General features: G+C 40.1%; 1 protein-coding gene across 1 annotated transcript in view; it reads right to left on the minus strand.

The window, feature by feature from the left end:
- Positions 1-12,492, minus strand: part of LOC134047740 (glypican-5-like) — a 330,546-nt gene that overhangs the window by 293,703 nt on the left and 24,351 nt on the right. The gene's annotated exons all lie outside the window — the stretch shown is intronic.

Consider the following 12,492-nt stretch of genomic DNA (forward strand, 5'->3'; position numbering starts at 1 on the left):
TTGCCACTTAACAATATATTGCATGGCACATGCTAATAAAGTAATCTTCACTGGGGAAACAGAACCCTTCCCTTTGCTTTGGCATCGTAATTGAAAAGTTTTAGTTTCATTCTATCCTTGGAGGCAGGTCTCAAGCCCAAATAAATCAGTGCAAAGATTATCAGGGTTTTTAACTCCTTTTGGACTACAGCCAAGGTGAATGCTGTGTTCTGTTTGGTAAAGACTACACACATTTAAATCAGAGAAGACTTTCTCATTCCTGTGTTTGCAGGTAAAAAGCATCTTGGTAAGAGCTACTCCATCACTCACTGGTACTATATCCATCTTATGTCCACATCTGCCAGCACTATTCAGTAGCTTCATACTCAGGGACAGAACCTGCATGCCTGAAAACTCTCACCTTAGTGCTGCAAAAACCCTTACAGTGACTTCAGCACAGCAGTGGCCTCAGCAGGAACTTCTCAAGGAAACATTTCTGAGTCACTGAAATTCCCTTTCCTCCCAGGGCACAGATGCACTCCTTCATTATTCTCAAGAGTACTGGAATTAGTCACATACATGAATGATATATTCATAACTAATCCAAAAATCAACAGAAGAGCAGTATGGGTTAAAAGGATTCACCCTCCTGCAAGTGGTCTGATGTTTCTTTAATTTCACATTCATTTGCTAGTGCCCCCAAAACCTTAACTTTTTTCGGAGTAAATTTGGTGGCTTTCACATTTTCTAATTATTTTTTTTCCACTGACTGTCCTTGAAGAAGTTCATTTTTTCAGAGTGTGAAGTTTAAAGCATTAAAAAAAAATTAAACAATTCCTTAAATTTGTTTTTATATTTGTACCTTTAGACCTACTCCCCATTCTGTGTGCCATTATTTTATCTGCAGTGTTTCAGCATTTTGTACCTCATGTTTACAACTACCATGTGCTTCTTTTCTGCCAAGTTGAGTGAAGAAGGAAGGATGCAGTGTGCTACAGGAGGTGAGTCCTGCCAACCCCAACAGCCTCTTTTCACCCCATTGGCTCTGCAAAAAGAAGTGCCTCAGATTTAGCAGTCTGTAAGGGCATTTCAGAGACCTACACATCTATGTGCTTTAAAAATATAAAAGTTTCTCACATTTAATGTTAATGACTGGCATCTGTATAATTTCCTGCTGAGTCAGATGGAGAAATAGCTCTGATTTTTGACTTCTAATCCACAGGAAAAAATAAAATATCAGCTCCTTGCCACATGCCAGAACTTCTCCTTAGAGCAATCTGCTTGGGAAGAAACAGAAGGAAGGTGTTCCAGAGAGATTAGGCCATATTTTCTGTTGACTTTCACACAACCACCTGGCCCAAAACTATTAAGAGAAAAAAGGAGGATGTGCCACATGAGGAAGTGATTAAATGCATGTAGAAAAGACATTCTAGCTTAGATAACTGGTTTCTGTCTGCTTGTCAGATGGTATTTCTCAGAATGCTATTTATCCACCCGAAATTATTGCCTAGCCAGCTGTATGAGCACTGCTGGGTCAAACAGGACTCTGCAGCTAAGCCTGCTCATGGAGAGAAGGAATGAGGAGGGGTCCCCAAGAGCAGTGACTTCTACACAAGGTGCCAGTGGGGCACAGGGCTTCCAACATTCCAGGAATCTCTGGTCATGTATGGAGAATGCAGATACTACGAAGACTTCTCCAAACACAGCTAAAAGGGGCAAAAAGAGATCTAAGAGTTCCCTGTTTCCAATACATATCTCTAAAATCCTGGTAGCAGAGACATACAATGTATTGTTATGAAATACCTCTTTTCCTGTCCATAGCCTTCTGTTTACAATAAATGCTAGGAAATCCAACAAAAGCAATAATAGAAAGAGTAAAGAAATTATTATATCCCCTACAGATGTACCTCTCCCACAGCAATCTAAAAAAGGCTAAAGGAAGCTCTCACAAGCATCTGACAGCACTCATCAGAAAAAAAGCTCCACAACTGCAAAACAGTCATGGCAAAAAGGGCAAGAACTGCTAAAGCTCTTCTTTATATTAGGAATCCATGAAGGTTTGCATCAATACTCATCTTCCAAATGTAAACATCTGCAGAGATTCTAATTTTAGCACGGTACAAAGACAGAAGTCTCAATACAGGAAAATGAGGAGAGCTCATCTCAAGCCTTTCTCTCTCCAATTAAAAGATTCAGAGCAGATGAAGTTATTCTTAGCAGGACAAAGCTATTGGAGCCTCTCACATCTGATAAAAACCGCCCTTTAATTGTAGCAAATAGGCCTGTAAGACTGAGTGAAAGATCTGGAATACATAGGGAAGAAAAGACCCATAAATTCCTTACTTCCAAGTCCTAATCTTACATTGCTTTCATTCAGATTCACACCAAAGCCAAGAGCTCCTCCATACCATGTCTGAAGAACAGGGGCAAAGTCAATGGGAAGCTGCTAGGTAGTGGCACCAATCCTTTCCCCACTGAAATGGATAGGAAACAATGTAGCAGATTTTATCTCTAACCACACAAATCTTCCTAATCCTGAAATCTAAGATATCTGAGTGTAGAGAAAATATCTTGAGCTTTTTGTCAGGCTGGTGACAATTAAGAGATTCAGTACTTCATTAAGGAAATGCCAACTCTCAGGAAAATAGAAAAAAAAATAATAAAAAAAAGGCATAATGCCATAGCTGCTTCCAAAATATTTACACTCCACCTGCATGGCCTGAAGTGGAGAAATGCAATCCTAATAGATATCCACAAAAAAGGCACAGGACCAGGACTCCACATTAACTTCAAATCTGATATGTTGCATATGTCATTTCACAGGTATTTCTGAGGACAGATGAAAAGCCATGTCCATTGAAAATCACATGGAAGAGTCATTTTTAATGAGAATTGTGTTCACATACCATGGATTTGAGCAGATACCTCTGTAAGGTTATAGCACAGCAGCTATTTTGATATACTGACATTTCCTCAAAAATGCCAGTCTCCCCACACTGGTGTACACAGGGCTGGTCCAAGTGCTCCTCCAAAGCATGGGGCAGTCACACAGTCACCAAAAACAAACAAAGAAACAAACAACAACAACAAAAAACACACACAACCACAAAAAAACCCAAAACCACACACAATCAGAAGACAAACAAACAAAACCACACCAGCAAGGTTAGTTTCCTTACCTTGAAAGTCTGCTACAATTCTAAAAACTTTTTGAACATGTTTTGTCTGAAACTAAACACATGAATAAGCTCATTTAAAATCAAGTACACCTCTTTCTAAACTAAAGTATCCTCCAAGCTGAGAGCCAATGCTCTCAGCTGATGGGTGACCAGGGGAGCCATGACACTTCAGAGTATCAAGAAAATTATGAACTAAGATCAAGCACAAATTTTGAAAACTGATCTAAAAATCCCAAAATAACTCAGAACACTCTCTTACACTGAAAAGCATGACCCTGTTGCTTTTACACACCCTCCCTCTGTCTGTGGTCCTGTCTCTTGTGTTTCAGGAACTGTGATCCTCCCAGAGCTGTAACTTAGGGCTTTACATACAGCCCCAGCCCATAAATAAAATATCCCACAACAGCAACCAGCCACTTTCTGTTAATAACTGGGTGGAAAGAAAACTTTATTCTCTTTTTATTTACAGCTAAACACACCTAGCAGTTTAGATCAGTAATGTGTTATGTTGCACAGCATTACTAAAAGGCATACATTCAAATTACTCTGAAAGGAAAAAGATCTGCATAACAGATTCATTAATTCGGTTAAAAACCCCAAAATCATCTAAGTCATTCTACATTTGCCATCTATACGAAGGCAAATAAACCCCAATGGCAGTGCATATATAAACCTAAAAAAAATTAATTTTCGGATACAATATTCATCAATTGAGTCTACAGTTGGCACACTGTAAACTGAAATGCCACTATCACCAGGGCACAGAGCTGGGACTGGAATATATTTCTATTTCCTGCACTCCCCTGAACATACTTGCTTTGAGATTCTGTTCTCTTAACCCTGCAGCCTCAGTAATTTTCTTTTTAAGTCTGAAAATGAAATGGTGAAAATGAAGAATTTGCAGTAAATTAGTCCTTTGGCATCAAGTTATCTATATGGGTTTTACTCCTATTTTTACTGAGCTGTCCAACATTTATAATATTGCAGTACCAATACTCTTGCTCAAAAAACATCTGCAATTCTGGATCCAGAAATGGCCTAAGAAAATATCTCTCCTGTTTTCAAATTCACAAGCAAAGGACTAATAAGAAAAACAAAAGGAATTTTATACAACTGGTCATCTTTGGGAGAGAAGGATGTGTAGTAAAGAGCTGAATTATCATTGAAATACGTCCAAACTGACAGTCAGCGGTCTTTGTATTCCAAAAACCACTTTGGAATAAAAGAAAAAAATAGAAAATAAATCCTTTGTGCAGGATCTTCATACACTCACACTCCTATTCAAAAATGTGACAGAACACATTCTTTCTCAGGTCTTCACCTACTTCTTTCTCAAAATGTCAGCCTGACTTTGGCAAGCAACAACTTGAGACTTGATTGCATGGAGAACAATTTGATTTCAGAAACTTCCCGAAGCACTCCACAGCCAGCAGCAGAATCACTGGGCTGAGGGACTGGATGAAATCAGACTGAGCAGTAATAATGGAAAATCCCTGTTGGAAACACCACGTGAGAACAAAAGGGACATAAAGGGAGAAAATCACCCACCTTCTAGTCCACAGGAAGGAGACAACAGAATTTTCATAACACGGCTGTGGATTAGGTGTGCAACTCCAGAAAAAAGGATACTGAGGGAGATACCAGGTAGCCAAGCCCTCACATTCATTTGCTCACCTTGCTTTTACAGGCTTTTAGGTTTTTTTTTCTTTCTTTTTTTTTTTTAATGAATGAACACTTTCTCTACAGCCATCTTTGTGTTTTCTATCTCAATTAGCATCTCATTAGTTTATTGGGCTACAGTTCCACCGTGTTTTTTACTCTGAAAATACAGTCAGCAACCTGACAAGGTACTGGGGAGAATGAAGAGGAAGACAAGGATAAATACAAACACCAAGAGGTGAAATATAGGACAGGGACAGAAGATAACAAAACACATGATCACATGATATATGTGTGTGCGCACATTAGATTTCTTGTTGTAGCACCAAGATGCCCTACCCACATTGCCTGAAAAAGTTAAAAATAGATGATGAAGAGACTGCCCCTGCCCCAAATTGCTGACATTCTAGGCATCAAATGGCAGCCACAGCCCGACAAGCTCAGGAACCAAGTTTGCATGATGATTATCAAGGCTAAATGGATGATATCTTATCTAGATGATTTGCTGTTTCCTTTTAAATGTATTTTATGTTTATTTCTCTCACCACTTCACATGGAATCATCCTGTTGTTTCAAAGCCTCAGTCCAAACCATTCTGTAAAACCTGTATTTAATAATTTGGATGTTACAAAACTATCTAAACAACACAGCACTTTAGCTTAGAAGTCAAAAGCACTGCAATTCCAGTAACCAGCCGAAAACTTCAATACTGGTAATTGTATAATGACTTCCAGTATGAGGTTTGGCCAATATTCTCCAGTTATCTACATGCACAGCTCTTCCTGTGCATTCCTCAGAAAGAACTGCACCATTTCACAAACCAAACCTGAACACAGCACACAGGAACTCCTGTAACAGCGAGCTACTCACAGTGCTGGGGACTCCCAAATGTGACTGCTGATCGCCACTGGATAAAAGGTCATTTCAGTGAAATAAGTAAGAATTAATGGTTTTCCTATGTTTAAGAGAAATCCACTATTAACAATACAGTCACTAGCTGTAGTTACCCCATAGAGACTTATGTGAACGTGATCATTACTAAATTTGGTTTGCAGGACAGTGATTTCCATTTTACGGCTAGAATTAAGCATCCTTCCCAGATTTTCGTTTATTTTTCCACTTGGTTTGGAAGCATAAAGTCATCAGAATTTTCTTATTCCCTTCATTATTCTCTGATTTTTCCTGTGATCTTTTAAATACTTGTAACTTCTTCCTAACAAGCTGCCCAAATGACAAGCAGCAGCCAAGGGATACATTAATGCAACCAGAAACACACAGAAATAACTAAGATCAACAGTTATTTACATTCTAGAGGAGCTAGAGATGCTGATAGAACACCAGCAGCACAGCTGGATAAATCCTGGCAGTGAAGGCACAGAGAATTTTTACAGCTCACACATTTCTAACACGAAAGGGAGCACAGGAAAAGCCAAAACTGTATCCATCTGAATTTTTATACAGGGAGAAAAGGCTGGGATTACTGGCCTGTGACAGTACCTGTGTTTAGATCACAGGTGACCAGCAGCATGGGTTACAGTGGAAAATACAGGATGAAAGGTGTATTTGAGATGCAGGAGGGAAACACTCCTAAGGAAACATAGAATGGGATCAGTAGTTTGATTAGGGAAATTATCTTTTCAGTACGATTTAAATAACCTGGAAAAAAACAGTGAAAACTGTAAAATGCCATCAGATACTTGCTTTCTGTAATGTATTCTCTGAGAAATGAAACAGTATGGGAAGAATCTGAAGGCACACAGTTTTAGAGGACATAAGAGGCTGGAATTAACTTCTGCACAAGCTCATTTTATGTTTAATAGGCACTACAGGAAATTTTTACAGGTGAGAGTTCATTTGGGGTTCTTCCCCATTTAATTTTCAACTTCTACATAGAACTAAAGGAAATTTCTTAAACTATTCATGGATAGTTGATCACAACAATTTCGATTTCTATGAAAAATGGAACAAGACACCAAGTAAGAAACATTAATTCTTCCAGTAATACACAGCATGAAAGCATCAATCTGAATCTAGAATCCTGACAAAAATGGACACACAACTTCTGAAAAGGTATTATTCCAAAGCATCACAGACAGTCTTTCAGCAAAAAAAATGCCACCTCACACCATTCAGAAAGTTTAGAGACAGAACACAAGCTGCACAGTGAGTTCAGTAATGTAATGTTAGTATTTACTCACAGTCCCTGGCCCACCACCAAGATTTTCTTTTAATGTCGCCCATTAAGATAAAAGGTGAGAGCATTAGGGAAAGCACATTGCAAATTTTTTATTTTGCTGAGAGAAGGACAATTAGAGGAAAGAATTTAACACCCCTTTCCATCACCCCACATGCAAAGACTGAAATCTCAGCAAAGCCCTGGGCTCTAAAATCATACATGGCATAGAGAAGATAAAAACTTACAGGCAATAATATATTTGTAATGGTAAAATTTCAGGATCAATGGACACAATTGGAGATCTGAAGCATAATTAAACAGCATCTGCACACGGTCAACATTGCCAATTCTGTTGTGGCAACCAAAAAATAATCTGGGAACAAAGGAATTAAAGGACCAACAACAGATAATTATACCATTGGATAATTGGTACACCTTGGCCTAGACTGAGCAAGCTCTGGAACTATCAGTCTCCAGGGTAAGAGGGAAGCACGTTCATATCTCTGATAGATTTCCCTGTTCATTTACTGCCCATGCCCTCACTTAAGGCAAAGGAGCCTAACCATACCAAGATCAAGGACAAAAGGAGCATCTCTCATTCCTGCAGCAAACACCTCAGGAAACTACAATCAGACAAAATTCCTTCCCTTCTGAGGTCTCTAGAAATATCTAGAAATCTAGAAAATACCTTTTTTGGAGGGATCCTATGGTGTATGATGTGCCACTTCAGGAAACACATTTTCCCTGCCCTGCTCCTCCCTTTAACTATCTGCAGCACCAATACACACCCACCCTGAGGTACTTCCCACAAGTGCTTCAAGTCTCTAGACAAGGAGTATGCAGAAAAGGGATGGGTTTACATTTCAACGAGGACCAGCAGCAGCCGAGATGAGGCTGGTTTTGTCACTGGGATGAACACAGGCTCCTGCCCCTACAGCCCCAAAACCAGCCAGCAGTGCTCCAGCAGCAAGCAGCTCCCAGCTGAGAAGGGATATTCCAGCCTAGGACAGCATCCACATCCCCAGCTCTCCCTCCTGCTGGAGAACACAGATCCACTTGTGCTCTGGAAAGGAGGGGGACAGAAACACTCCAGCAGAGCCTCTCTCTCCATAGGAAATCATTTCTGCCTAGAGCCAAAACCAAATTCTGCATCCTGGCCTACTTTCAGCTCAAAGGTCAGAAGAGTACAAACCAAGTGGAAAGGGGTCTGTAACAGTTTGTCATTCAAATGACCAAGCAGTACAGGACTACAAGTACCTATTAGGAAAAGAACATTTCTGGATTTCTATAATCCAGCAGTAAATAACTGGAACCAGAAGCAGTGGTGGTGAGCTTTGGCAGGTTTCTGCTGGTGATGGCTGGCTTTTTTTTAAAGAGCTCATTGATTTTGGACTGCATCCATCTCCAGCATTGTGGCTACACTTCATGTAGTAATTTACTTCAAACCAGAGTATAGTCCTACAGCCAAGTCTTTGTTTTGTAAATGTCATTGCACTTCAACACTATGAACCAGACACCCCTATTTCAAGCTGATATTCCTAAAGTCAGTAAAAATAACTATCAGCAACACTGCAACAGAGCCAAATGAAAACAGAAAATGTTTCTGACTCCACATAGCCCTGAGTGCAGTACAATGCATCATTCCTTTCTGGGAGAGTTTTGATCAGTTGATTAATGGGCCCACTGGTGTTATCCATCCCATGACCCCCTGAAACTATCCAGTCATCTCCTTCCCCATGGAGGCTTTCAGAGGAAAACCTTTGTGCTTTTATGGATAAACTTTGTGATTTTATGGATAAACTAGGCATTAACTTTCAGGCATTTTACTGACAACTGGAAGTCCTGAAGTCCATGGCCTGCTACAAGCACCTTCCCTTTCCATCATGCATGTCCTTCCCAAGCTGCCTGCTTGAATCAGATGGCAACAGGACAAACGAGTGACCATGCACTGCAATATCAGGGCAACTGCAGCATGGTGCTTTCCCAGACAGCATCCTCCCATTCTATAGAAAGCAGAAGGTGAGCACAGCTTTGCCAAACCCCATGGGTTAGGAGTGAGAAGAACAGAGCTCCAAAGCTCATCTTCCCTCTGATAGCTGGGAGAACACTGGAACTGCTCCCAGCACCTGACCCTCAAGGTCAAGAGAATGTTATTTCAGAAAAGCAAGACAAATTAGTGTTTTATATGACCAACAAGCTTTGTTCATGGAAGCTTTCTCTTCAGAGGCTAAGTGAACAATTCCTACTGCTACTGTAAAAACAAGTGCAGAGAACAGTAATTTTTTTAAACTGCTGAGCTCAAAGTTTTCCACCTTATCTGTAATAGCTGCTAATTTGGTGACTGAAAAGTGATGCAGCTTTAAAAGTATTTTGTTCTGCCTCTCCGCAGACCATTGGCAGAGCAAATAAATTATCAGTGTTTGGATTCTCATTACCTCAAATTAGCCTCAGCATACGATGACAGGAGCAGAGCCAAGCTGTCTGTGGGTCCTTATGTGGCACCTGTTAGCACTCCATAAAGGACACAGAAAAGGGAGGCCAGGTTCTCTCTGTTGTGTGACCACAACAAAGCTTTCCTGTCAGACTACTGATACCTCTTCTGACAGCAACTCTCAGCCTGCACACCCACACCGCTCCTAATCCACTAACAATGAAAAAGTTGCCATACTTGGAAGTGTCCCCAAGGAGTGCAGGGACTGCATGAGGAAATTGGGGCAGGGATGGATGATTCTGACAAATAACACAGATCATCACCACAAAGACATCCATCTAAAACTATACATTCCTTTACACGCAAGCCTAAAATAACCACTGCGACAAAGAAAACAGTAAGTTCAAAAGAGAATTTTTGGGTTATCACAGGGGAAAGTGAGATACAAAGTAAAAGTGTCCTGTTTCATCATTTATTTAAATAGTTCTCCAGGGCACTTCAGGCTGCAGCCACAGAACAGGTACATCTTTGGATGAGACAAAGTGAGCTGCTCCAAAATGCATCCAAAACAAAGCCAGCTGTGAAGAGCCAGAGGCTGATGGGGAGGATCATCTCAACTGGCACATTCTCCTCTCTTACACTGCTCCTATTACAGCCTGGATCACTTACTCATCTCATGCACTTACTCCTCCTTGCCTGTGATTCCATTTGGAGCAGTCACACATTTGTCAAGGGACTAAACCGATGGCTATGACCTTGAGGCTACACCCTGGACCAGAACATGAAGAGAGAGCAAATGCATCAGCTTTCCATGAAACCCTCCCACAGGGCCCTTTTTGCATTCAATGTGTCAGCCTCCCAGATTTTGTGTCACTGTGTGGTTGTGCAGGAGCTGATTCTGATGCTGTGCCTCCCAAGCAGCCAGCTGGCCCTTCCATTCCTGCCTCTGTCCCTTCCTCCTGTCCTCTTTCTAATGGGGAGGGCATTTTTTCAGCCTGCAGCTGGTGCCAGTGGGGCTCTTCCTACTCAGAGCTATCAGGCATTCAAGCAAAACACATCCATGCAGGAGTTTGATTTGGTAAAGTGTTTGGACAAAAATGATTTTCCAGTATTGAAAACTCTAAGGGGAAAAACAGTGGGACTGAACCTTAGCACTAAAGCTGTCCATATATATGGATTGGGCACTAGCCCAAATACAACAAACCTACCCACAGCTGTGATATATTTAATCAGGTCTTACAGACTAATTATTTTGCACAACTAAATCCAGCACCTGTGAAAATTGTCTTATTTGAGCTGTGGGCAAAGCTACTTAAATAACATTTTCACTTTCAAGAAGAAAACCCAAAACAGTATCTCTTCAAGTCCAAAATATGCACAGCCAACTGCAGTACCAGGGCAGTGTAGAGGGAATACTTAACCCAATTCACATAGAAACTCCTATTCACATGAGAATGCTCCTTATTAATACTTGTGGCACTTAAATGCCCCCGGAACTGCTTTTTGACTTCTTTGAAAGAATATGAGGAGACCACAACTTAAAAAAAAAAAAAAAAATCCAAAAAACATTCTCTTTAGGTGTCTCCCCCTCCAAAAAACTTGTCTTTTTCCCAATGAAATTTAACTCCCACCACTATGTTTTCAGAGATGGACTACTGAAAATCCATTTCATATACCACAGTAATCTTGAAAATTATTTAATCAGTATTGGTGTAATATTAACAGTATTGTCTGCTTAAAGTGCATAAAAAGCAGCTAAGCTTTCCTTTCCTCAGAAGCAGGCAGCAAGGCTAACTATTGCTTTGCTTTGACTAAACCAACAGTACTAATAATGTGTATATATAAAAGTAAATTGTGCATGAAAATTGTACAAGTAAACACCACTCTGTACAAATGAATAAAGCTATTTTTCAGCAAGTCTGAGTCAGTTCTCACTGCTGCAAGAAACGTGAAATCAAAAGAGCATCTGAAAGCTTCTAAAATCAGGGTTTCCTTTTCTCAGACTGTAGAATGTGATGTTGGCACACTCACTTTATCATTCAAAACAGCAACAAGTGAAATCAGACCAAAAGGACAGAGTTAATTCAATGCAAAGATCTTCTCTCTCAGTAAATGTCTCGCACAGCACCACTCTTAGCAACAGAATGTTTATCCAGCACAAGATAAAGAGAGGCTTTTCACTGACACCTGGGACAAAACCAAAGAACAAAAGCAGCTCCCAATGCAAGCCAGCAAAGTTACATTTTTCAAGTGTTCCCACCTAATGCAGACAGAAGGCAGCCACAGCAAGTCACAACAAACAACCTATTTATCCACTTCCAGTAAATGCTTGTAAATTTAAACTGTGTGAAATGTCTAACTACCTCTTTCATTCCATCAAAAGGCTTCATCAGCAATGGACAATAAAGCCTCTGGTTTGACCTAAAGGGGCTGGTAGGTTAATCTATTCTGACCTTACCTTCATTCAGTCATAAAACTGAAAGATTGTTTGAATGAATAACCAGCATTTAACAAGGCCAACAGCCACCCTTTCACGACTGTGCTCCTCTGAAGTGCCCTCCAAGCCAATTTTTTAATGAAAGGAGACATCAGACATTATCAAAAATTAATTGTAAAATAAACCAAAATGCCATTTCTCACTCATGGATAAAACAGGAAAGATATTAAAAAAAATGGAAGCAGAAGAAAAATCTTTCTCTTGCCCCTTCATGTCTCTTTCAGAATTCCACCATCATTTAATGTCTATTTTAGATAATATGCTGTCTCTTATTAACTGTCAGTCACATCTTTTATTTATAGTATTTTCACTCAAATGGGAGAAACCAGACCAAAAAAAAGATGCTACTGATAAAACCCGCCTTCTAACAATAGGTTTAATCATCCAGGCCTCAACACTTGGTATTTTAGTAACCACCAGCTTCATTTCAGAACCCATTCCATGAGGGCACTCAGCACTGAACACAGCACAGCAGAGTTAAAATTAAGCACATAATTAGGCCCACAGAGGTCAGTAAGCTGGATTCATCACTCACTGACTAACTTAATCACTCAATTCTTGTAAGTTTAAA

Source organism: Cinclus cinclus, chromosome 10, assembly GCF_963662255.1.
Source record: "Cinclus cinclus chromosome 10, bCinCin1.1, whole genome shotgun sequence".
Taxonomy (NCBI): Eukaryota; Metazoa; Chordata; class Aves; order Passeriformes; family Cinclidae; genus Cinclus; species Cinclus cinclus.